General features: G+C 35.7%; 1 protein-coding gene across 5 annotated transcripts in view; it reads right to left on the bottom strand.

Moving 5' to 3' along the window:
* LOC142345804 (axonemal dynein light chain domain-containing protein 1-like) overlaps window positions 1-17,876 on the bottom strand; it is a 211,410-nt gene extending 193,534 nt beyond the window's left edge. For all 5 annotated transcript variants that reach the window (XR_012759355.1, XM_075398173.1, XM_075398175.1 and 2 more), the window contains exon 1: window positions 17,755-17,876. The gene's annotated coding sequence lies outside the window, so the exon portion shown is untranslated. The remainder of the gene's footprint in view (window positions 1-17,754) is intronic.
* Between the last annotated feature and the right edge of the window lie 5,559 nt (window positions 17,877-23,435).

Here is a 23,435-nt window from a genome sequence, read left to right as displayed (position 1 = left end):
TTCCGCCTTAGTAAAACTGGATAGAAAACTAGATACAAATCATGAACGAAATTAGGAGACATCCTTTGTATCTTACTTTTCACAAAAGTGGTTCCGCCAAATTTGTGAAATAAAAGAACATTCGGAACCAAAAGTAGATTACAAGTTTTATAGCACGATTCCGCTCAATTTAGGTATCTATTCTTTGCGCGCTTTTTGAGCATGCAATAAGCTTTTTAATAAAGATTTAATTCAAGCTTGCAAAGCTCTAAAGTGCAACCACAGAAATGCTTAAATACATGCTTAAATACATGCAACCACAGAAAATGATTTTTTTTTTTGAAAAGTCCCTCGCACATCTAATGATGTGTATATCAATGTGGGACTGGCAAATTTTAATAAGTAGTAATAAATAGTACTTAAAAAAAGCAATAAGTAGTAAAAAAGTACCATAAGTAGTAATTAAATAGTAATAAAGTGCTACTAGTATTAATAAATTAGGTTAAATAAAATACTTAGTAATTAAGTTAGGCTTAATTGCGGATTATATCCAAAATCGAGCTACATTGCGTGCAAAAAATCAATACATAAAAGGAGCAGATGCATGATACAAGCCGTGCAAAAAATAGGATATAAAGTTTGTACTTGTTTTCGCGGCTAGGATTAGGACACTTCTGCGAGCACGGGTTGCTAATTTCTATTCAATTTTGCTGGTTTCTGCTAAAGTAACTACTTTCCGCAACACTGTTCCATTTTCATTTTATTAACATAATAAAAACGAATACGAGATGCACGCATTGGGCATATCTGCCCGTGACGATTTGGGTAAACCTCTGTGTCGTAATGATAGCTCATTTTGGTTATGATATGTGAAACAAAAGAAAATTATAAGTACTTGTGTTATTCAAATCTAATAATGGATGCGGTGCCGCCTGTTTTGTCACTGGAAACATTTTCTGATTGTGAAAATTGCAAATCGAAACATCGGGAAAAAGTAAAACGTTTTCATATTAATGACTACTGGAAACATTTTTTTATCAAACAAACCAAATTTTTGAAGCCATTATTCTAGAGCCGATTCTTGGAGTTGGTCTGATCACAATTTTGAAACACTCATGATGAACAAAGGTTCACAGATGTAAGAAAAAAATTTTTTGATAGTCAATATCAATTAAGTTTTTAGACCAAATTTCAATCGTGACATTGTGCTACAGGACTGGTCATAAAAAGAAGAGGCAAATGAGCCCAAACAAAAATTTCCTAATTTCAACAAGATTCTTAAACACAATATGAGTTTTCATGCACTCTTGAAGTTGTTAGAAAGTATCACCAAAAAAACAACAAAATATGGTTGACAAAAAGTACATGGCTCATAAATGCAAAAAAAAACGTATCTTTATTGCGTGAAAGAAAAAAAAATCCAGGAATTTTTAATAGTTACAAAGTTTCAATTAGTTCTGTGAAAGGAAGTCGAAAAAACTTCAGCTGAGCTTTCGAAGCTTTTCTTAGGACTGCCCTACTTCAAGAGGACAATGAGAATTTTTCCAAAAGAAGACCACCTCTAACATACGATTGGAAAAGTTGACAAATTAGAGAAAGGCAGTCATCTTATTGAAGATGACAGAAAGATTTCCAATATAATAAGTAATTTTTGTTGTGAGTCTCGGTTTATAAAAAACGAAAGAAATTTCTCCAAATTCGTCTTCCCTGACATCACAGGGACCAGAATTTTCTCCGACCAGTCATCAGATGACAATAGTTTGATTTTTCTGATCATCAACTTATGCATAATTTGGCCACATCGGTTTATATAAGAGCATGGGCACTGGAAGATAAAAAAACTGTATATTGGAATTAAATTTCAATTTGCCACCAATAAAAGAGTAAACACAAAAATCTTTTTCCCATGTTCTTAAAACAGCCCATGTAACCACTGTTAGGAGAGTAGATCAATTGGAAACAGAAAACTGTCGACACATATCAGTCAGTTCAAATCTAGAAAATATTTTCAAGCGATTACGACATTAATTTTCAACCCACTGCTTACATTTTAAAGATATAACAGACAAAAATTGTTGCGGATTTCAAAAGCAAACGTCCTGTCTCGATGAAATCATACTATGAAAAATGAAAAACCTTAAGATATATAAGGATTTGCAGAAAAGCTATTTTTCTAAACTTTTTTTTGTGACAGAAAATATTATGTTGAAATTGGGATTGGAAAAAATTTCTGGTTATCACAATTCACGTTTTTCCCAGGTAACTGTCTATGGGCTTGTCTTTTTTATTTTTTATGTCACCATTTTTAGTGGAAGTATTTTAACAAAATGTGATATTTTACAGTTGGTCGATGATACAGCAAATTTTAAAAAAGCAAATTTAAAATCATTGTATCAAAAATGAAGCTCATTAACAACAACAAACTGAAGATGCATTGAACAAAGGAGAACGACATATGAACCAGACAGATTAAGTTTGAGTGAGAGGAATCCGGCGTTGATGGTTTTCAAGAAAAAAAATGCCAATCCTGCACCATGCCAAATTCAATAGACCTCTATTGGAAGCATCTGAGAAATGTAATAATTGATAAGGGACTGACATGCAAAAATCAACTCAACAAAGTTATCTATAGAATGGTTTCTAAAATGAGATCATTATGTGTGGTTCGTTGTCAGATACAATTAAAAACACGAGTGAACCTTTTCAAATGACTTGTCTTGACTCAATCAAATTTTTGTATAGTTTTTCTACTAAATTTACCTATTAATCTATCACACAGAATCAACATACAGATTACCTCGGGCATTAAACGTTCCTTTCTGAAAACCAATTACAAAACTGCCAGAGATCTACTTCTAGAAGTAAAATTTTTTCCGACACAACTCCAAAAAAAGAGCATCGTTAAATAGGTTTATCATTTTTTTTCCAACAAACAAGAAACTGCTCTGATAAACATTTCAGAATCTTAGAAAAAGAGCAACATATAGTAGAAAAACCTGCAAAAAAACTTTTTCTTAGAGTCAAAATGCACGGCAAGATGGAGTAATGGCCCAACTGTACGTAACTTTATCCGAGAACGAAACTGCCTTCCAGGTACAACTAAAACAAGAAACGTTAAACAACAAATTTAACCAAACTGTAATAGCTTAAATGCTTAAACGATACGAAATCGTTCCAATAGAATGAACCGTAGCAGGATTCAAATATTTTAATTGAATTTATTAAAGAAAACCGAGCCTTAGTTTGTTATGAATTAGGAAGATAACAATGATGTGATTTTTTAATTTCTAACATGCAACATTAACCAAGTGGCTAGTTTATTTTACATGTTTCAGATTTTTTTTAAATCTCAAATTTCAACAGCAGAAAAACGCGCAAATAAATGAATTCAGCAAACTATGAGGTTCTTTAGTTGCTCGGAAACAGTGCAGTGACTAGGTTTTCCTTTTCCGCAAGGATTGGGAAAACGGGTTGATTCAAAGATGATTTTAAAATAACGTTTTGAAACCTGATTAATTCTTAGAAACCTCAGTACACCAAATACCCTATGTGCCTGACCAAATGAGTCTGATACCCTCTGTGTCAAGTGGGTTTGATCAGAGACGACTTTAGTACAGATGGTCTCTTAACCATCGATCGACCCAAAATAAAGGTGGTCTGATCATAGACTTGGCTTTGGCCGCTCACCTCAACTTCGTGTAGAATTTTGTACTTTGCTTAGGCTGACTAGCTGGGGACCGACTAGCGCCCAAAACTCTAACAAATTGAAAGGGGTGTTTTGTTGGCTCTCGGACCTCTATCGGACGGTTATTTTGTCCCCACGCTGCTCTTGTCGGCTGTAAGAAACTCTAGTTGGAATAATGGATTGATTCGAGTAATCAAATAACATCAAATGGATATACAAGAAATGTAAAAGATCTCAAAATCAATTCAATAATCAACCAGAGTTTTATTATAAAAGATGGTTCACAACTCAGGCCAAATTCACAACTAAAGAGCTGCTATTCTCTAACTCTACAAGCTCTTCTTTAAGCCGCTTGATCTAGATGCGGTTCTCCGGTGTTCTCAAGCGTTCTGATTTTCAAGCGCGCAAACCGGTGTTCTGGTTTCAAATCGCTCAAACCGGTGTTCTGGATTCCAATCGCTCAAACTGGTGTTCTGGTTTCGAATCGCTCAAACCGGTGTTCTGGATTCCAATCGCTCAAACTGGTGTTCTGGTTTTGAATCGCTCAAACCGATGTTCTGGATTCCAATCGCTCAAACTGGTGTTCTGATTTTATCAAGTCAATTCAACTCCCTCAACAATGTTTTTGTTATCACAACTTCTCTACAGGTCAACTCCTGAGCTACAGCTGTGTTATGGTTGTGTTTTGGTAATGCCATGGTTCTACTCCTAAGTAACTTATCAAGCAACAACGTACAAGAATGATCAAAATAAAAGAATCTGTTCACTTCGCAATTATGGACCACATTAGTTAAGCAGTTCTTACGTAGTTTATACATTGCTGGCTTCTATTCAAGCTATTCGAACTAAAACAAAAGCAGTTTCAGACTTACGACGCTACCAATTAATTAGTCGGTCATCTTCATGTTCCAGCTCATTTCAGACTATACCTATGAAATAGTTTCTCAGCTCCCTTCTCCAAAAATTATAGTATCACAATGAAACTTGGCATATTATATCTATACATTCCTCTCTAAAACCTTGCGGAACTATAGTTGGGAAAATGAAAAGGGAACTATGTACTTTGACTCATCTCAATGGTACGATTACCGCTCTAGAAGTCGAAAATCAGATTTTCCGAATTCTACACTCCTCCCTTCTACACTATTATTCTCCCGAATAATTGCTAAAACTGGCATTTGACTTAAATCTTAACTAAGCTTAACCTTAAAAAAATTATCTGGTTGTCTTGTTCTTACATATAGTCTCACTTATCAGTAGTTTTTGCTTCATGCATACCTTACGTTTGGTTATTAGTTCCACAACACATCACAACAGTTATTTTCACTTAAGCTAGGCCTAGTAGACCAAATTGTGAACCATCGCTAGCTACATATAAGCATCAGTACATCAACGTTTTAATCTAGAATTTTTATCAAAATTACAGCATATGAATTTAAATCAACAATTAAGGCTGAAACTACTAGAAGGATTATACAAATTAGAAAATTGTCTCTGTATAAAGATATAACACATATAACAACTAATAAAGAGGCAACTAAATAGCAATCTCTGTTACGTCTTATCTACAAAACAACCGATTAGTTGAACCATCGAAACTTTTCATCATTTCCCCCGGCCATCTCACCAAAATTCTCCTCCAAACATTTTAGTAAATATCAATCCAATTAAATTGGTTCAACTCACCTATCTATTACTATTTCAAGGTTCATTTTATAAACTATGCAACTATTTAGCTCTACTTAATATTCACAAACCAAGTTTCTGTGTTTAACCACTGATTATTCATGCATCCTCTACCAATTATAGTTTTGTAATAAAAGTATTTACCAATTGTTTCACCACATAAACCAACTTTGCACCATTAACCAATACTTCGCACTAACTTTAGCACTCTACCGACCAATGATTAGACACAGAAACTAATTTTAGTTACAATAATAGGATACCAAAATAAAAGAAACTATCGTGCTGAAGACTAAGAAACAGACTGTACTTTATCAAAATCTTTCTTCCTTCGGTGCTTGAAAGGATGTCCGCCCATCTCCTCACTGGACCGCCATCTCCTATCTGGAGGTCTCCTCTTCCAGAACCATCGCCTCTTCAGCTTCAACCTGCTCCATCTCGCCTTCCGACTTGTCTGAAGCCACATTGTCCCTCGTGGCAACGAGTCTCGACAACCGTTGAAACAGAATCCTCTCTGACAGAACTCCTCCCTTCTGCTGTAGACATCGCCCATCGATCCCATCATCTCATAATGCAAATCGACTACTGACTGAGGCTCCCGTCTTCTGCTGTACACTACATCACTTGTGCTATCAACTTGTGGGTACCCCGCAATAGGCATTGCCTGGACTTCCTCGCTTCTGCTTCCAAAGTCGTTTGAATACCCCAAAGAAAAAGCATAACACTCTTTTCGACGGCCTTGGCCCTGACTAACATAGCTAATTGCCGCTCCCATTTGAAACCACCGTTCATCGGAGTCTCTTTCAAACATCCACACATTGTTCTGCCTTATCTCTCCCTCATTAATTCTCTGAATTTCCTCTGATCCCTCGACTCCTGTATTCAATTGGGGGTCCACATATCTGTCCTCTACTCTATCTGAGGTCACGCCATTAATAGTTTCTAGTTGTCCCAAGGAGTTTCCAGCTTCACTGTCAAGAGTAGACCGAAAGTCCAACTCTTCGTTTGTGATCACACACAACGCATTGGTTGTCAAGTATGGTTGAGCCTCCTCTACATATGTAGCGTCGATCGATTCGTCAGCACTGGAGATTTCCTTGCCTTTGCCTAGTTCAACCTGATTTCTACTTCTTTCATTCAACTTCACAAACGTCCTCAAGCACCTTTTTGTATACCTTCCACCAAAACTCACACTTCGCCATTTACTGAACCTCAAACATGTTTCTTTTCCTGAGGACATCTTTAGCAGAGGGGTTTCCTTGATTGCTAAAACCACTCCGTGACCCGCTTCAATCCTCAATCTTAACCGAAGCCTCTGATTGCTACATTCCAAACTGCTTGACTGTTTTAGCACATATTCACATCCCTGCATACTTTCACTACTGGAAGGAAAGTTTGATGTGTCCATCGAACTCTCTTTAACTAATGGACCTTCTTCAGAACTTGAAACGTAATTCTTAAACACTTGATTGAGCTTTTTAAAACCTGTTTTTTGTCTCAACTTGTTTGTTTCCACCAATGAACATCCTAAGATCTGGTCCTGATGATACCGGTTACTCTTTTTTCTGCTAAGATCTGTGAGTCATTGGATCTCTCAAACTTCCAAAAACTTTTTATGATACCAAACATTAGAACAAGCAAGAACTCTAACCAACTCAAAACGTTTCCAACCAATCTCCTGAAAACTGACAATTTATCGCAAGATTCGACACGCCTTTGCCTATCCGTGACATCACTGCTTCCTCCTCCTCCAAGATGAAATTGACTAAAAGTCTCTACTACTTCGTTAGAGCTATGAAAATTGTCTGTCAACATAACGAGCGACTCAAAAACTGCATCCAACTGAGGGAAATCTGATGTAGCATCCCACTTCACAATGGTATCACGAGCTCTGCCTAGTAACTGAACCTTTTTCTCCAAATCAACTGTTTCAAACTCGTTTAAAGCTGTAATGCTCTCCTCGCTTGAAACAACCAACGGAGCTTGCCCAAACTCCCACTCCTTCCTGATCACTGGTGCCGTATGTTTAAACACTCTTTGAAAAGTTCTCATTCTCGACATCGATAGCAGTTGAGGTCGTTTCTGTATTTCATTATCGGTCCTCTTTGTAAGTTCCCCTGCCGATTTGCAGTAGTCAAGATTGCAAATCCAATGAGCTTTCTCTTTTGTTGGCTTTGGTACCGTAAACACCTCAGCTGTCCCCCAAGACACAACTCCTTCGGAAGCTCTCGAAATCACCTCGAGTTGCTCTTCTTCTTTATTTGCAGTGCAATTGTCAAACACCTCTTCCAAGCCAGCAGCTGACGTGCTTGTTCCGCTCGATTCAAAAACTCCTCCTGTATCCCAGTACAGACATGCTTCATAACCCCTCGACAATACATGAATCCTATCTCGTCTGTTCAAATTTTTGGAACTCTGGACGACGCTCCTATCCTTTTCAAAAACCACAACTGCCCGTGTACTAGTTTCTAACTCAAACTCAGCCTCAAACTCCTTAACCGCTGCATCCCCTTGTGGATTATTAACTGCCCAAAGCTTTAGCCAGTTCCCTTTTAAGTCAACCGGGTTGCCACTCCACTCAACGTTTCTACAAATTTCTCCAATCTTAGTTGTTTGTAAGTCTGTACATCGCCAGGGTCCAGAACAAACGCTCGCGGAACAAACGAAACCATTACTTTTCCCTCTAACTTTATTTTCGTTTCGAAAAGACTCCTCTTCAACACTACTAGATACACAACCCCGTCTTTCAGCTATACATGGGACTTCTTCAATAACACCCCCAACTTTTTCAATCAAATTAGCTCTAAGATTGTCCTCAGCTAGACATTCTGCAAAAATTCTTTGATTGGATTCTATCTCTCTCATATCGACTTCACCGCCTCCTAGAGACAAAAACTCAGGTGACAAGAGATCTAAGCAGTCGCTGTTCTTCTCTTGAGTACATACAACCAACTCATTTTGTTCAGAGCGAAACTCAACTTCCTCATCCTCACTGCCCCCATTGTCAGAGTCGCTATTGGGAAAGCAGTCATCACCTCCATTGTTCACTGAAGAGTTGTCAACGTAATAGACAAAACCTTCAGGCGTAACTACTTTCTCCAACTTAGACAAGAATTTTCCCCTATTCTCTTCCTGTACTCTTCTCTTTTCTTTGCTCTCTATATCAACATGCATCTGCCTCTTACGTCGCTGCTTTTTCCCCTCTTCTTGCTTTTCAACTCGTGTTTCTAACTCTTTATCCTCCGATTCTTTTCCTGCATCAAAGTTTTTGCATATTTCAGCTCTATTACAAGCATTTTCTTTTCCTCGACACACTTCTGCATCAAAACTTGCAAATGTCTCCTCTTCGAACTCCGTAGAAGCAATATTTGTCTCGAGCCATTCACTAGGGATAACAATTATTTCCTGTCCGGTTCTTTCATCGTACCGATACTTAATACCTTTTTGCTCTTCCCCGTTTACTTCTCCCAACATACTCAGACCTAATTGTTCTGCTTGCTCCTCACTCAATTGTAGCAAATCTATCACGTTCTGGAGGTTCTCCCTCATTGCTTCATCTTGGCTATTGCATCCTGCTCCCACTAAATCCGAACCAACTTCACTAAGCTCAGAATCTTCCTCTGAGGTCTCGCTTAAAGAGTCTTTTATCCTGCCTTTTGCTTGACCATTCCCACTCTCCGCTTTCTCTTCCGTTACACTTCTTCCGCTACTTCTACTAATATCCGTATGATCACAGTTTTTCCCCTTTATTAAAGATAGTCTCTCGTCAATGATGTCAAAGTATTGTTCTAACGACATTAACACTTCACCAGTTTCCGACAACCAGAATCTGAATGGCAAATCCAAAACCGCTTGCAACGCCCATCCTCTCAATAGACCAAGCATTGACGACAAAGCTAGATCCTCACTCATTTGTAAAACGTCAACAACGTCAAGGTAGTACAACTTCCAGTCTTCCCACTTCGGAAACCTTTCCGACGGAAAATTCTCTACAAACGGGAACACACTCCAATCCATGTTTACTAAACAATTACAAATTTCTTTTTTCCTCTACTTATTCGTAGTGTTCCGCAGCTCTAAGTCTTTCTACTCTGTCTAACAGTCCTCTCTCTCTCTCTCTCTTTCTCTCTGAGAAGATCCTTTAGCCTCTCACTCTAAGCCCAGTTCCTCCTCTCCTATCAGTAACTACTGTTCCTCTAACCTGACTTAATCTGCTTTGCCAATCTTAACTGAAATGTTGCTGCTGTTAAACCAACACTGGCCTACTTTGCAAACTTCTTTTTGCTCTCTGCCTCAGTTTTAATTTTTCAAACTCGTGTTCCTCCAGTATTAAAAAAAAGCAAAAACCGCGTGGAAAATCCCTCTCCCTCAAATGTAGCCTCTCTATACTCTACTCTATACTCACCAAACCTTTCACACGCAACTGTCACTTGTCAAATACCAGCTTGCCAACTTCCTGTTTTAAGCTCTCGATACTCTGAACTGGCCCTCTTCTTCTCAAGGAAGCCAATTACTAACAATGACAGTCTTGAATAACTTGCTCTCACTTCGCTTTTCTCTCTTTAGACTACCTCTATTTCTCACTTCTCTCTCTTTACCTTGCCTCACAAATCTCTTGATCTCGGCCAAGGCCCTATAACAACCTTCTTCTAAGAAAGCCGATACTCTACTCAATTCTCTGTACAAACTCAGTCTCACGCAACTTACGCTCTTGACCAAGTCAAAACTCACACTCTCAATCTTCTAGTCTCAAGAAAAGCTAAATGTTAACAATGTTAACAATACCAACAGTCGAACTCCAACTCAATTGAAAACTGCTCTGCACACTTGCACTCTTTCTCTCTCTCCGTCAAGACTCGACTTGATTCTGTCCACGGATTTCTCTTTCTTCTTCACTCGCTGTCGCACAAGTCAATTCTTCTTCACTCTCTTGTTGTTCGCACTTGCAAAGTCCAACGTCCAACTACAACCACCACAGCCGCCAATCCACTCCAACCGTCAAGAAGTCTCGAGAAAGCCCACCCAGGAGCGCCACTGTAGAATTTTGTACTTTGCTTAGGCTGACTAGCTGGGGACCGACTAGCGCCCAAAACTCTAACAAATTGAAAGGGGTGTTTTGTTGGCTCTCGGACCTCTATCGGACGGTTATTTTGTCCCCACGCTGCTCTTGTCGGCTGTAAGAAACTCTAGTTGGAATAATGGATTGATTCGAGTAATCAAATAACATCAAATGGATATACAAGAAATGTAAAAGATCTCAAAATCAATTCAATAATCAACCAGAGTTTTATTACAAAAGATGGTTCACAACTCAGGCCAAATTCACAACTAAAGAGCTGCTATTCTCTAACTCTACAAGCTCTTCTTTAAGCCAATTGATCTAGATGCGGTTCTCCGGTGTTCTCAAGCGTTCTGATTTTCAAGCGCGCAAACCGGTGTTCTGGTTTCAAATCGCTCAAACCGGTGTTCTGGATTCCAATCGCTCAAACTGGTGTTCTGGTTTCGAATCGCTCAAACCGGTGTTTTGGATTCCAATCGCTCAAACTGGTGTTCTGATTTTATCAAGTCAATTCAACTCCCTCAACAATGTTTTTGTTATCACAACTTCTCTACAGGTCAACTCCTGAGCTACAGCTGTGTTATGGTTGTGTTTTGGTAATGCCATGGTTCTACTCCTAAGTAACTTATCAAGCAACAACGTACAAGAATGATCAAAACAAAAGAATCTGTTCACTTCGCAATTATGGACCACATTAGTTAAGCAGTTCTTACGTAAAGTTTCTAATGACTCCAAAAGAACAATTGAATGACCTCAACGCCTTCTTTATACATTGCTGACTTCTATTCAAGCTATTCGAACTAAAACAAAAGCAGTATCAGACTTACGACGCTACCAATAAATTAGTCGGTCATCTTCATGTTCCAGCTCATTTCAGACTATACCTATGAAATAGTTTCTCAGCTCCCTTCTCCAAAAATTATAGTATCACAATGAAACTTGGCATATTATATCTATACATTCCTCTCTAAAACCTTGCGGAACTATAGTTGGGAAAATGAAAAGGGAACTATGTACTTTGACTCATCTCAATGGTACGATTACCGCTCTAGAAGTCGAAAATCAGATTTTCCGAATTCTACACTTCGTTATATGTGAAAATGTCCTGACCACTCCCCACTATTTCTAACACATCCTAGTTTAATCCACCACAAACAAGTTAATTAACCTGCTGCAGATAATTTTCGAAAAAAGCAGAGAATATCTGATTATTTTCACCCCGGTTCCCATCCCTCGATTTGCGACATCTTGCCCTCATATCCCATCATAGCTACATTCCATGTGCTTAGGAATAGGGAAAAAGCAGCATTTTTTTAAAATTTGATATGCTAAGAAATATATCCCATCGCAGCAACTTTTCTTGAATATAAAAATTTCAGTGACATATGATGACGTCAATGTCTGGACAATGTTTAAACGATGTTTTGCTGCTTATGATGTGCTTAAAATAGCATATGATTTAGGTTGTTGCTACATACAAAATTTTTTATTTAATTACAATTGTTCACTTTGTCATATCTCACAGAAATATGGAAGAAAGCAATTATTGGAACAGCTCTGTGGGGAAAATATGGAAAGAGAGAGCGAAAGAGAGAGAGACAGAAAAAAGAATATGGACGGTTGTGGGCGTCCAACTACGCCTCTGACTGGATCTAATAAAAAATACGTTGTCTTGCGTTCCAGAGCCACCCGTGAATTTTGTGGCGACTATCATGTATTGATTGGCAACTTAGATTCACAGCACGAAGTTGCATAGCTGTATTCCCTCCCTTGAATTCGACAGATAGCAAATAAATTGACTGCATAAAGTGTTTTAAACCTTTTCTGCTGAGTTTTGTGATCCATTATCTAATGCAAAATCAAATAACAAGCTATAAAATAAAGAAAGATTTGGGAATGAAATGAATGTAATTCGAGTTTTTGTATTCAATGTCTTTCGCTTCACAATTGTGGCCCAGGGTAAGTTTAGCTTTCAAATGCTCAATTCAGCTGTGAAAAAAGCAACGTCGCTGCTTTTCTGACTCTTTTTTATAGTAGTTTTTGAGATTTGAAGAAGAGCAATGAGGGTCTGATTTTCAAATCGGTTAATTCTATTTTTATTGGACATGTTTTAGAGGAAGTCAAGAAGGGCAAGAAAAAAAGTGTTTAGGTCAATGATCAAATCTCCTAAACCGACAGAGAATTTAGGTAGGTTCCCTGTTCGTTAAAAGTTAAGAGAGAGAGAGAGAAAGAGAACCCGAGAGAGAAAGAGAGAGAGAAATATATATATATATATATATATATATATATATAAATTTGCATATATATATATATATATATATATATATATATATATATAATATAGAGAGAGGGACAGAAGAAGAAAAAGATCATGGAGGGTTTTGGGCGTCCAACTACGCGTCTGAGTGGATCTAACAAAAAATACGTTGTCTTGCGTTCCAGAGCCACCCGTGAATTTTGGTGACTATCTTGTATTGATTGGCAACTTAGATTCACAGCACGAAGTTGCATAGCTGTATTCCCTCCCTTGAATTCGACAGATAGCAAATAAATTGACTGCATAAAGTGTTTTAAACCTTTTCTGCTGAGTTTTATGATCCATTATCTAATGCAAAATCAAATAACAAGCTATAAAATAAAGAAAGATTTGGGAATGAAATGAATGTAATTCGAGTACTTGTATTCATTGTCTTTTGCTTCACAATTGTGGCCCAGGGTAAGTTTAGCTTTCAAATGCTCAATTCAGCTATCAAATAAACAAACTCGTTGCATTTTTGCCTCTTCTTTTTTCATAGTAGTTTTTGAGATTTGAAGAAGAGCAGTAGCGGTCGGATTTTCTAATTAATGAATTATTCTTTTTCTGGGCGACATTTAGAGGAAGTCAAGAGCAGCACGGAAAAAGTTTATACGTCAATAATCGAAATAGAGAGAGAGAGGGAGAGCGAGAGAGAGAGAGAGAACTCAGCCAAAAGCACCATCATTTCATTCGGATTAAATTATAATATAAATGTTAATTTTGACTCATTTGTTCAAATAATTTAGAGCACTCAAAAACTCGCACCGCTGGAAGTCTGAGGACTGGGTTATGAAAAGTTTTATTGGTCAACTCATGTAGCAGTTGGATAGTAAAAATGGTCGAAAATAAATTCGTTATGGGCGTCCAATTACGCATCTGAAAATAAATACACTTCGTGTTGTATTCAAGCGCGACCCTCGATTTTTAGCGGCTATTACGCTTTGTTTGGAACTTAGACTAACAACAAGAAGTGACATAGCTGTCTTTTTCTTTTGAATACAACAGATGGCAGATAATTTGACTGCCTAAACTGTTAGAAAATTTTTCTGCTTAGTGTTGTGAACCATTATCTAACCTAAAATCAAATAACAAGAATAAAAATACGACAACTTTGGACTGCAATGAAGTAAGCTCAAGTTATTGTTTTCAATGTCGTTTGCTCCACAAGTGTAATGCAGGGTGAGTATAGCTTTCAAACGCTCAATTAAACTATCAAGTGAGCAAATTCATAGCGTTCTGACAAACAAATAAGGCAATTTTAAACTAGAAAAAATTTTCTTCAAATAATTCAAAATATTTGCCTAAAAATTGGGCAAAAATAAATTTTCGTCGAATTATGATTCTGATGACAGTTATTACACTCGCTTTTTAAGAAAATGGCAGTCCCTACACGACAAATTAAAGTGAATAAAATCATGTTTATCTTTGCTGCAAGATTAAAAAAATTAATTTGAGCTTCCGAGTTTGTATATTTTTTCTTTATTTACCAGAAACTGAGGTGGAGAATGGATCGTTAGCATGTAACGCACGGCAATTTCTTACGTTCATGCATCCTGCACGTTCTTACAAGACTATAGCTTGCGTTGATTTTTTTTTCAATTATATGTAAAATATTTTTTCAAAGAGGTTCCCAACTCATTGATTAAATATTTGTCAATTACTTTGAGTTTTGAGAACTGTAAACATGTGTGATGCATAGAAACTAAACCGCTATTAAAATTGTGAACAAGTTATACAATTAGGCTGTTTTTAACTTTCATGTGAAGTAAATAAAAGAAAAATAAATAATGAAAAATATATCATGTGGAAATTCAGTGACAATAGTAAAAAATTTCCCAGCATCCACTATACAAAATTTAAGTTTTTTAGCTTGGGTAGGTCATTAAAATAAATCACATATCAAAACTGTAAAAGAAAATCATGTTTTAGTAGTGTATTTCAATTTGATATGAAAAAAATAAAACATCTAAATTGCGAATCAGTAAGAAAATTCCCTTAGCTGAGAAAAATGATTTCATCTTTCAGCAGTTTTTTGATTTGTCTGAATTTGTGTCTGAGTTTTGTTGTTCAAAGGAACAGAAGTCTTTTGTTTTCAAATAGAATTGCGATAGTGAACCCCAATGTCTATGAAAAAAGAACAAAAAGATTACAAGACACCTCGCCGAACTGCTGCAAGATCATTTGATTAGCAGGTTCTTATAAAAATATGCTTCGTTTTCTGAGCTCTTACAGTTGATTCCTCTATGTAACAATTTTTTCATAGTGAATTGAAAAATATATGCTCCTACAGACTTCTGATGAAATCACCGCTTTTTCAAATAATGTTCAATGTCCACAACCCTAGTCGAGGCGAAAAGTTTATCTTGCAAGATCTTGCAAGATTCTTGCAAACAAAAGTTTGTCTTGCAAGATCTTGCAAAAAAAAGTTTATCTTGCAAGATTCTTGCAAATAGACAAACCACGTTTAAAAAAACTAAATTACAAATGTTTGAGCCAAAACAAAAGCCAAATAAAAATACAGTGACAGAGTTGGCATCTAAGGCAAGTGAATTATCCCAATTTAATCAACACCTGTTGCGATAATAGCAGTTAAATAAAAATCCAGTGAAATAAATTTGAATGCCCGATAGACACTGGAAAAACACTTCAGCATTAGACTACGAGTTTATCACACTCTTTTATCATGCTCGGTTTTTGCATTTTTTGGTGTTCTTGTTTTGGGCACATCGTGCTCATTTTTTTGCGTTTTTCTGTGTTCCTGCTTTGGGCACATCGTGCCCATGTTTTTGCGTTTTTCTGTGTTCCTGTTTCTAAATATTGTATATGTTTTAGAAAAATTATCTTGAAGACGGAAATCATCTTGGCGGAGACCATCCTCAACCAACTTCTTCGCCAAAGAAGCAATGATGAAAACAGTAAACCAAGAAAACAGAAAGCCAAGAAAACAGAAAGCCAAGAAAACAGAAAAGCAAGAAAACAGAAATGAAAAAACCAGGAAAAGTTTTTAAAAAACGTAGATCGAAAGACCCTTTTCTGATGCCTTAGATTAATATTTTTCTGATGTTTTTACTTTTCGACTTACTTTTGTCGATGCCAAAATATGTGTACATTCATATCTTGCATTGTTTAATTTTTTTTTGCAATTATAGGTCATAAGAATAGGTGCTGGAGGCGGAAAACCAATTTTGAAATAAAAAAAGGCTATCTCGTAGGATTTTTGAAAGAAAAAGTGTATCTTGTAAGATTCTTGAAAGAAAAAGTGTATCTTGTAAGATTCTTGAAAGAAAAAGTGTATTTCGTAAGATTCTTGAAAGAAAAAGTGTATCTTGTAAGATTCTTGTAAAAAAAAGTTTATCTTGTAAGATTCTTGTAAGAAAAAAGTTTATCTCGTAAGATCTTGCAAGATTTTGGAAGAAATTCTTGCAAGACGATGCATCGTCTTGCAAGATTCTGCCAGAATCTTGCAAGATCTTGCAAGAGAAACTTTTTTTCCGACTAGGGAACAGAAACCTCCGATCAGGCTAAAGTGAGTTCTATTTAAATTCAAAATTTTCTTGTGCTTCCCATACGATCGAGCCAACCACTAACAGTTCTAAAATGAAGTTGTTACCGATCAAAAAGTTTTGTGGGACCCTGCAGAAGCACATTGACCGGACATTCTTGATCTCAAAATTTTTTACCAAAATGTCTAATTCAGATTAAGAATGGGGCCGTAAGGCTAAATATTTAAGCACTTGAACACCTTAGGGGGTAGAAACGGACAAAATCTAATTACAATGGACATGATTGGTAGTGTATAGTAAATTGGACAACACGTGGCTATGAAAAAATTATTGCACTGTCTCCTTCACCTATTAGATTGTCCTCAGAAAAAAGTAATCACGCTTTGCAATAACCGGAAGGAGTAAATTTCGAAAAAATATCTTTATAGACACTTTATAAATATTCGAAGCTATATTGATCTGGTTTCTTCTTCTACCACTTCAAAAATTATTCTGATGTGACTTGAAAGAACTCTTAATAGTCACAAGGTCGCACCTTCTGATAAAATTCTTGTGCGTTAGGAGCTACCTCTGTATGTTTTATAAAATTTCGTAAGTTATAGGAATATAACATTTCTCACTAAATTGGACTCTGCTCAGACTTTACCTGACCATCGTGAACTGATGGAACAGGAACCGATTTGTTCTGTGACCTTGACATGGGAAGTGAATAAAAATCAGTTCAATGTTTTAGTTTCCGATGCTATTCCCGGAGGACAAGGCCAATATTTTAAAGAGAAGCAAAGGGTGAAACGACACGGCCATTCTGATGGGGGGAATCGTGGCCGAGCACAGAGCCCGTCTGTCGGAACAAATCCTGGGCCGTGAAATTCAAAATTGAATAACATTGACACGAGGATATTGTAGTGGACATTTGTATGAAGAGACAACAAGAAAACAACACAAACCAGAGCAGAATGAATGATTTTTGGTGGCGGAGAATTATAATTACGTATAAAAATACATTTATCAGCGTTAAGTAGGCGTGGTATACCTTGAAAAACGCGAAATATGGCACATCTCCAGTTGATTTAAGTGCGAATATTGGTCTGGAACTCTTCTAGTGGTTTTCGAAATAATTTTGTCGTTCATGTGGGTTGCTGTTAAATTTTACCGAGTCTGCATCAATTGCCGGATATCCTCGTAACTTCCCACGAATGTTGATAACATCAAATGTAAATCACATGCCCATGCATCAAAAGCATAATTCGATTGAATAATCAGGATTAATGAGTTCTAGTGAGAACTTTGGTGAGATTCCGTACTTCAGGGAAAATGTCACCATTCTTAGAAACTCCTAAAAGTCTCATTGGAAACTCTGCGGTTCCCTAATTTTCAACTAATTGGCAACGGTTGCGGAAAAAAAACCCACTTCATTTGAGATAGGAAATAAACCCCCACGGAAAGAAGATTTGATAACATATTGGATACAAAGTGTCGAATAATCAATTGGAAACTGGTAGAACCAAATTGCAATGATGAGCTTTTCTTTCATGTGATGGCTTACCTTTTGGCCTATAGAGTGTCACCGCTGCCGCTGTCTTCTCAGTTGGGGGAGGGGGAGGGTTGTTCAGTCGCACTACTTCTGACAGATGGTGATCAGAACCTGCACCACCCACACCACCACCCAATGCTTAAAATATATTATAAGCAAAATTACAATCAGTCTTAAATTGAGTTAAAACTAATGCCGGCTTGTAAATAAAAGGAGAACGATATGAATCACTAGTTTGCTATGATTCGGTTAATCTATGCCCTGAAGAGAAAGCAATTCAATTTAAAAAATATCAAAACAGAGTCGTTGGCTGCATTTTAAGATTGGAACCAGAATAGATCTGATTTTATTTCACACAATTTAAAACAATTTAGAAAAATGTTCAAGTAAAGTTGTTCTACCACGGACTGCAGCTCCATTGTAAATGTACAAAAATTCACAGGAACAGATTTTGATATTAATTTTAATCGAGATTCAAAAGCAGATGGGTATTTCGAGGCCAAATGATATTTTTTTAAATCCTACTAGCCATTACATATGCTACATGCCATCATTAAGACAAAAAAGATAATGATTTACCTATAGTTGGCCAAATATTGTACAAAAATGATACATAAATTTGTGAAAGAAGTGAAAACCATACCATCTCAATTGATTCTCGCAACAAAAATTGCATAAGAGCTAAAAAAAACATGGAGCCAGAAATTATTTACTTGCAAAAATTCGACAAACTGGACTAAATTTTTCTGGTTAGAATGAAAACGTATTGAAAAAATGGCTTTCCATATGTTGGCTTTTTTTCTATGTAAGGAAATTCAGTTTAATTTTATTTCCGCTACAGAATCCCAACGTGAAACAAAGCAATATGCTTCCTCTTTTTAAATGCTTAAGCCTTCAAAACCACTTCAAACTCTCTTCTAAAGCTATTTAGATTAAGTTGTAGTTACTACCAAGGAAAACTTTACAAAAATTTAAAGTACATTGTTGCACTTGGCTACCAGAAAGGAGAAATTTTGCCTACAAGAAAGGATAAAAATCTTCTTAAAATCAGTTGCATTTGGCACTGTTTGTCCATCTAATATTCTGTTGTAAAAAACGAGATCTAAAAGAACTAACTTATACATCGGTGCAAAACCTACGTTGTTTAGTAATTTCATTTAATTATTAGATTCAGAGATTTTCCATTCTCCTTATACTTTTTGAGGCATCCTCTTTGCAGTGGTCTCCGATTGGTATGGCACCAAAATTCTAAATCAGGTTGAAGCTTCCTGATCAAAATTTCTGTTCATATCATTTATACAACTTTGTTCCGACCCCCTTTAGTGCGGGGAAGAAATATATACTCGAAACGATTTTTTTCTTCAGTCATTTATCTCCGATTGATATATTCATTGTCCAGGATTGTGAGTGGTATCATTAGAAAACTTGTCATGCATAGAGTTTCAAATTAGAAATACTTTTTAAACTTCCAATGTTTTGTTCACATTTTTCGTAATTTTTGCTTAAATTTTTATCGATTATTGTTAAAATATGATAAAATGGTTCAAAATAGTCCAATTAGTTTTACGTCTATGATAGAAGAGGGCTGAGAAACCATTTGAACCAACTGTTGTGGCAAAATTTTAAGCTATATTTTTGAAAAGGCATCAAATTTTCTTTTTTTTTCATAAAAGTTGGTATGAAAGATGCCTATTTGGCCCGCTCGTTCCCTTTTGACCGGTGGTGCAGATCTAAAAACTCCTATGTTAATCATTGTATGCATTGATTTGGGCTATTGGCTTTCATGACAATGAATTGGCTTATTTTTTAAAATGTAAACATACTTTCTTTTTTTTTGCTTCTTTGTTTTCTGTCTACTTGTTAATTATTCTCAAAAAAGACAGAACACCACCTATTTTCTGATGAAATGCAGATCATTTAGTTAAATTTACTTTTTTATCGGATGCTATTTTGATTTTTTTTTCAAAAACCTTTTTTTAGAAAAATTAAAATTGAATAGACATTGAAAGTTGGTCTTAATTAATGCTGGTTGATTTTGTATGTTGTTTTCATTGTCTCTTACTCTCCATAAAGCCAGGATTGTCTCCTACTCTCCATATTGGCCGTCTATTGAGTTTTGTTTCATTTGTATAGTGCTAAGAGGTTACTTGATTTTTTAAATGGATTCACCAACAACTTTCGAACGAGCGAGTTTTTTAAACGTTTGTTTTTTTCATCTCTTTCTCCTTTAATGCACAATCAAATCAAAAAGGTGGTTGAGAGGGGGTTTGACCAATCATTGGCTACTTTTATGATAGAACAGAGATGTGAAACCGTCTGAACCAACTGTTGTGGCAAAATTTTCAGCTAAATTTTTGAAAATGCAGCAAATATTTTTTTTCTTAAAAGTTGGCATTAAATATGCCTTTTTGGCCGCTTTTTCCGTATGACCGTTGATGCAGATATAAAAACTGCTGGGTAATCTTTTTATACTTAAATATGGGCTAATTGTGCATTAAGTTTCGACGATTAGATCCTGGAACTAACATTTTTGTGGTCTTTCGTAAATTTTAAACTATAAGTATAAAAATGCATAATTAATCTTTGATAAAATAAAATTTTCGTTAGCCAAAGGAACTATTTCGCAATCTTATTGAAAAATGACGTTTCTAGCAACCATGCAGCGATAGCAAGGCCAGTTTTGGTCTCATCGTGGATTTATGCAATTAAAAGTTTTTCGGATTATATTTTAATTCTACCTACTTGAATTATTTTTTCCATTTTATATCAATTGCAAATAAAGTTTTTTTTTCATTTGAAGGTTCATTTATTAGGAAGTCGTAGCGTGTTTCAAAAACTGAATGAACCAATATTTGGTTTTATGGGTAAAGCTCATGGTTTTTTTTGGCTCTGACCAAATCTAATCGTAAAATATTGATTGGTTCTAGAGCATTACCAGAATTTGAATTTCATTTGTAGTTTTCCGACTTGGTCTAAATAATTAAATCGGTATCTTGAGAGTGGTTAAATAATTTATCTATTGCTGTTAGTGTATACATTTTGGTGTTTTGGTAACAATCGGATTCTTTCGACAAGTATCCAAAAATCGAAAATTTTTGATATAATGTCTTTATGGTAAATTTAGCTAATTCGGTAACATTTGAAACATTTCTTACAAACAAACAGCAAAAACAACACCGCCTGTTGTCTTGTTCTTGGTATTTAATGTACAATTATTGATTCTTGGATTATAAAAAGTCAAGTCTTTTTCTTGAAATATTTTTCTGCTTTTTGTGTTTTCTTATGTTTTTGCAGACCACAATGATTTTAAATTACACTTTAGAAGTTTACAGGTTAAAAATACACGCAAGGGGAATCTAATGAATGAAGATTCATACTAATTTCAGCAAAAAGTTTATTGTTTTTTTTCAGCACCATTTGCAAAAAATTTGTTCGTGAAATTTTGATTTTTGCCTTTATTCAGTATTAATATGTAGTCTTTTGACTTGATTTCAAAAACGACCAGTACATTCAGTTTCCTGCGCAATACCATGTTAATCAGCTTACATCTATAGTTTAAAGCTTATGGTTGTTATTTCTTATAGATTTTCAAAAAAAAACGGAAGTACTTTGAGATCTGCCTTTTCAATTACTTCTGCATCTTCTCAGCGTAGTTTCAGCAAATGACGATTTCGTTTTTTTGAAGTGAAATGTAGTGTAGTTTTTGTTGTTTTTTGATAATTAAAATATTGTTTTTAAGCGTTGATACTACGTTTTGAGATTCTGCTTTGCTGCCTTCTCCGATATTCACATTAGCGGCACATTAATAACAACGTCATACTAACTAAGCGCGCTGAAATAAGGCGCAATTGATTACATTCAAATTTTAGTGTTATAGGTTTGCACGCCATTTCCTCCCAAAATTGCAGCTGACTTATCGATTTTTGACTGTTTGCTTTTTTAGTTGTCTGACATTCTGGACAATGACAGTTCTCATTGGTTTTGTATGAAGATATAAAAGAATTAAGTGAACGATTTCAGTTACTAGCTAATTGTTTTCTGTCTACTCAATTTTTATCATCATCAAAAAAGACAGAACCCCACTTAATTTCTGATGAAACGCAATTTTGGTTAAGTTTACTTTTTTATCGGTTGCTCTTTTGATTTTTTCATTAATTTTTAAGAAAAATTGATTAGGCATTGAACTTTGATCGTAAGTAATGCTTGTTGATTTTTTTATGTTGTTTTGTTGTCTCTTGCTCTCCATAATGGGAAGTTTCATTGGCCCTCTAATATGTTTAGTTTCATTTGTATAATGCTTAGTGCTTTCCTGATTTTTTAAATAGATTCGCCAACTACTTGCGAACGTGTGATTTTTTGGAATATTCTCTATCTCTTCCCCATTTGTTGCACAATTAAGGCAAAAACGTGGTTCAGAGAGGTTGGAACATTATGCGCAAAAGCACATTATCGGGCTTCCTCGTGTTAAATTTTGTTTCCGAAGTCAGAGTTCGTCAATGATATGGCTCATTTGAATACACTCTTTTAGTTTTAGATCAGTATCGCCATGTAACGGAAAAGCGTATTTGAAAATTTGGACATGAGTTTCAAATTTGGACATGGTCTCAACTAGATGCATGGTTAAACTGGCGAATAAATGATTAGAGTATGTTTTGCTGCTTTAGATATATTCACTTGAAATTCGTTATGTATTCACTGAAATTATATGAATTTTCGCTCTATGAAAATTTCCATAGCTAATTAGTTTTTAGGAAAGTGCGCTCTCTTATTAATTTTTGACATGATCCACTATGATAAGTGGGATTCAGTTGCAGAATATTTTTTATGAGTTTCAACAAGTTCCACGAAACCTAATTTTACAAGGTTTAGCAACACAATTTTATAAGCATTTAAAAAATAAAAAACTTATGCCTATTCAATTCAGATTCCATGTGTGATCTTTTCCGTTTGTGCCCCCACCTTAATGGACGTATATTATTTTCACCCGCGAGATGCACGAGCCATATTTTTACATAATGATTCACTATGTAATGGCACGGGCTCCGTAACTGGGGGGGGGGGGGGGGGGGCATAACGTACCGGGGGGGGGGGGGCACAAACGGAAAAGATTCTCTATGAAATATACATACAATATAAATCACAGAAAATTTCAAATCTAGCGCAAAAAAATTCAGCTCGAAAAAAGAATTGTTCATGTTTTTATTTTGGACCAAAGAATGCGTTAGGAAAACGAAAAATAGCTTAAAAAATTACTTTTCCGGTTGTGATTAAAACAGAACTGTGCCAAAAAGCTTTTATTACACTTTTACGCCACTTAGATTTGAAAAATCATTTTCTAATTTCTTCTAGATTACATATCCTGATATCAGATTTTCTTTAAAAGAAAAAAAATGACTTAATCTTGTCTTTCATCAATAAAATTTGTGAATCTGAAGTTCACATCAACGCTTAAAAAATTAGTCAACAAGCGCCCCAGAAATTGGAAAATATGTACAACCACTCACTTTTCTCAAAATACGCTTTTTAAAGCAATAGCAATTATTGGTTCGATTGCTGGTTTTAAAAACAAAAATTATTCGTCCAGTTTACTGTTGCAATGATATTTAAATAAAATTCAAACGTATCAAGAACGACAAATTTTAAACCATCAGAAAGAAAAAAAAAAACAACCAAACTTCGACTTTAGGCCATTG

Source organism: Convolutriloba macropyga, chromosome 9, assembly GCF_964194025.1.
Source record: "Convolutriloba macropyga chromosome 9, txConMacr16.3, whole genome shotgun sequence".
Classification (NCBI taxonomy): domain Eukaryota; kingdom Metazoa; phylum Xenacoelomorpha; order Acoela; family Convolutidae; genus Convolutriloba; species Convolutriloba macropyga.
The sequence above is the reverse complement of the archived record's forward strand: the minus strand, read 5'-3'. Positions and strand labels throughout refer to the sequence as shown.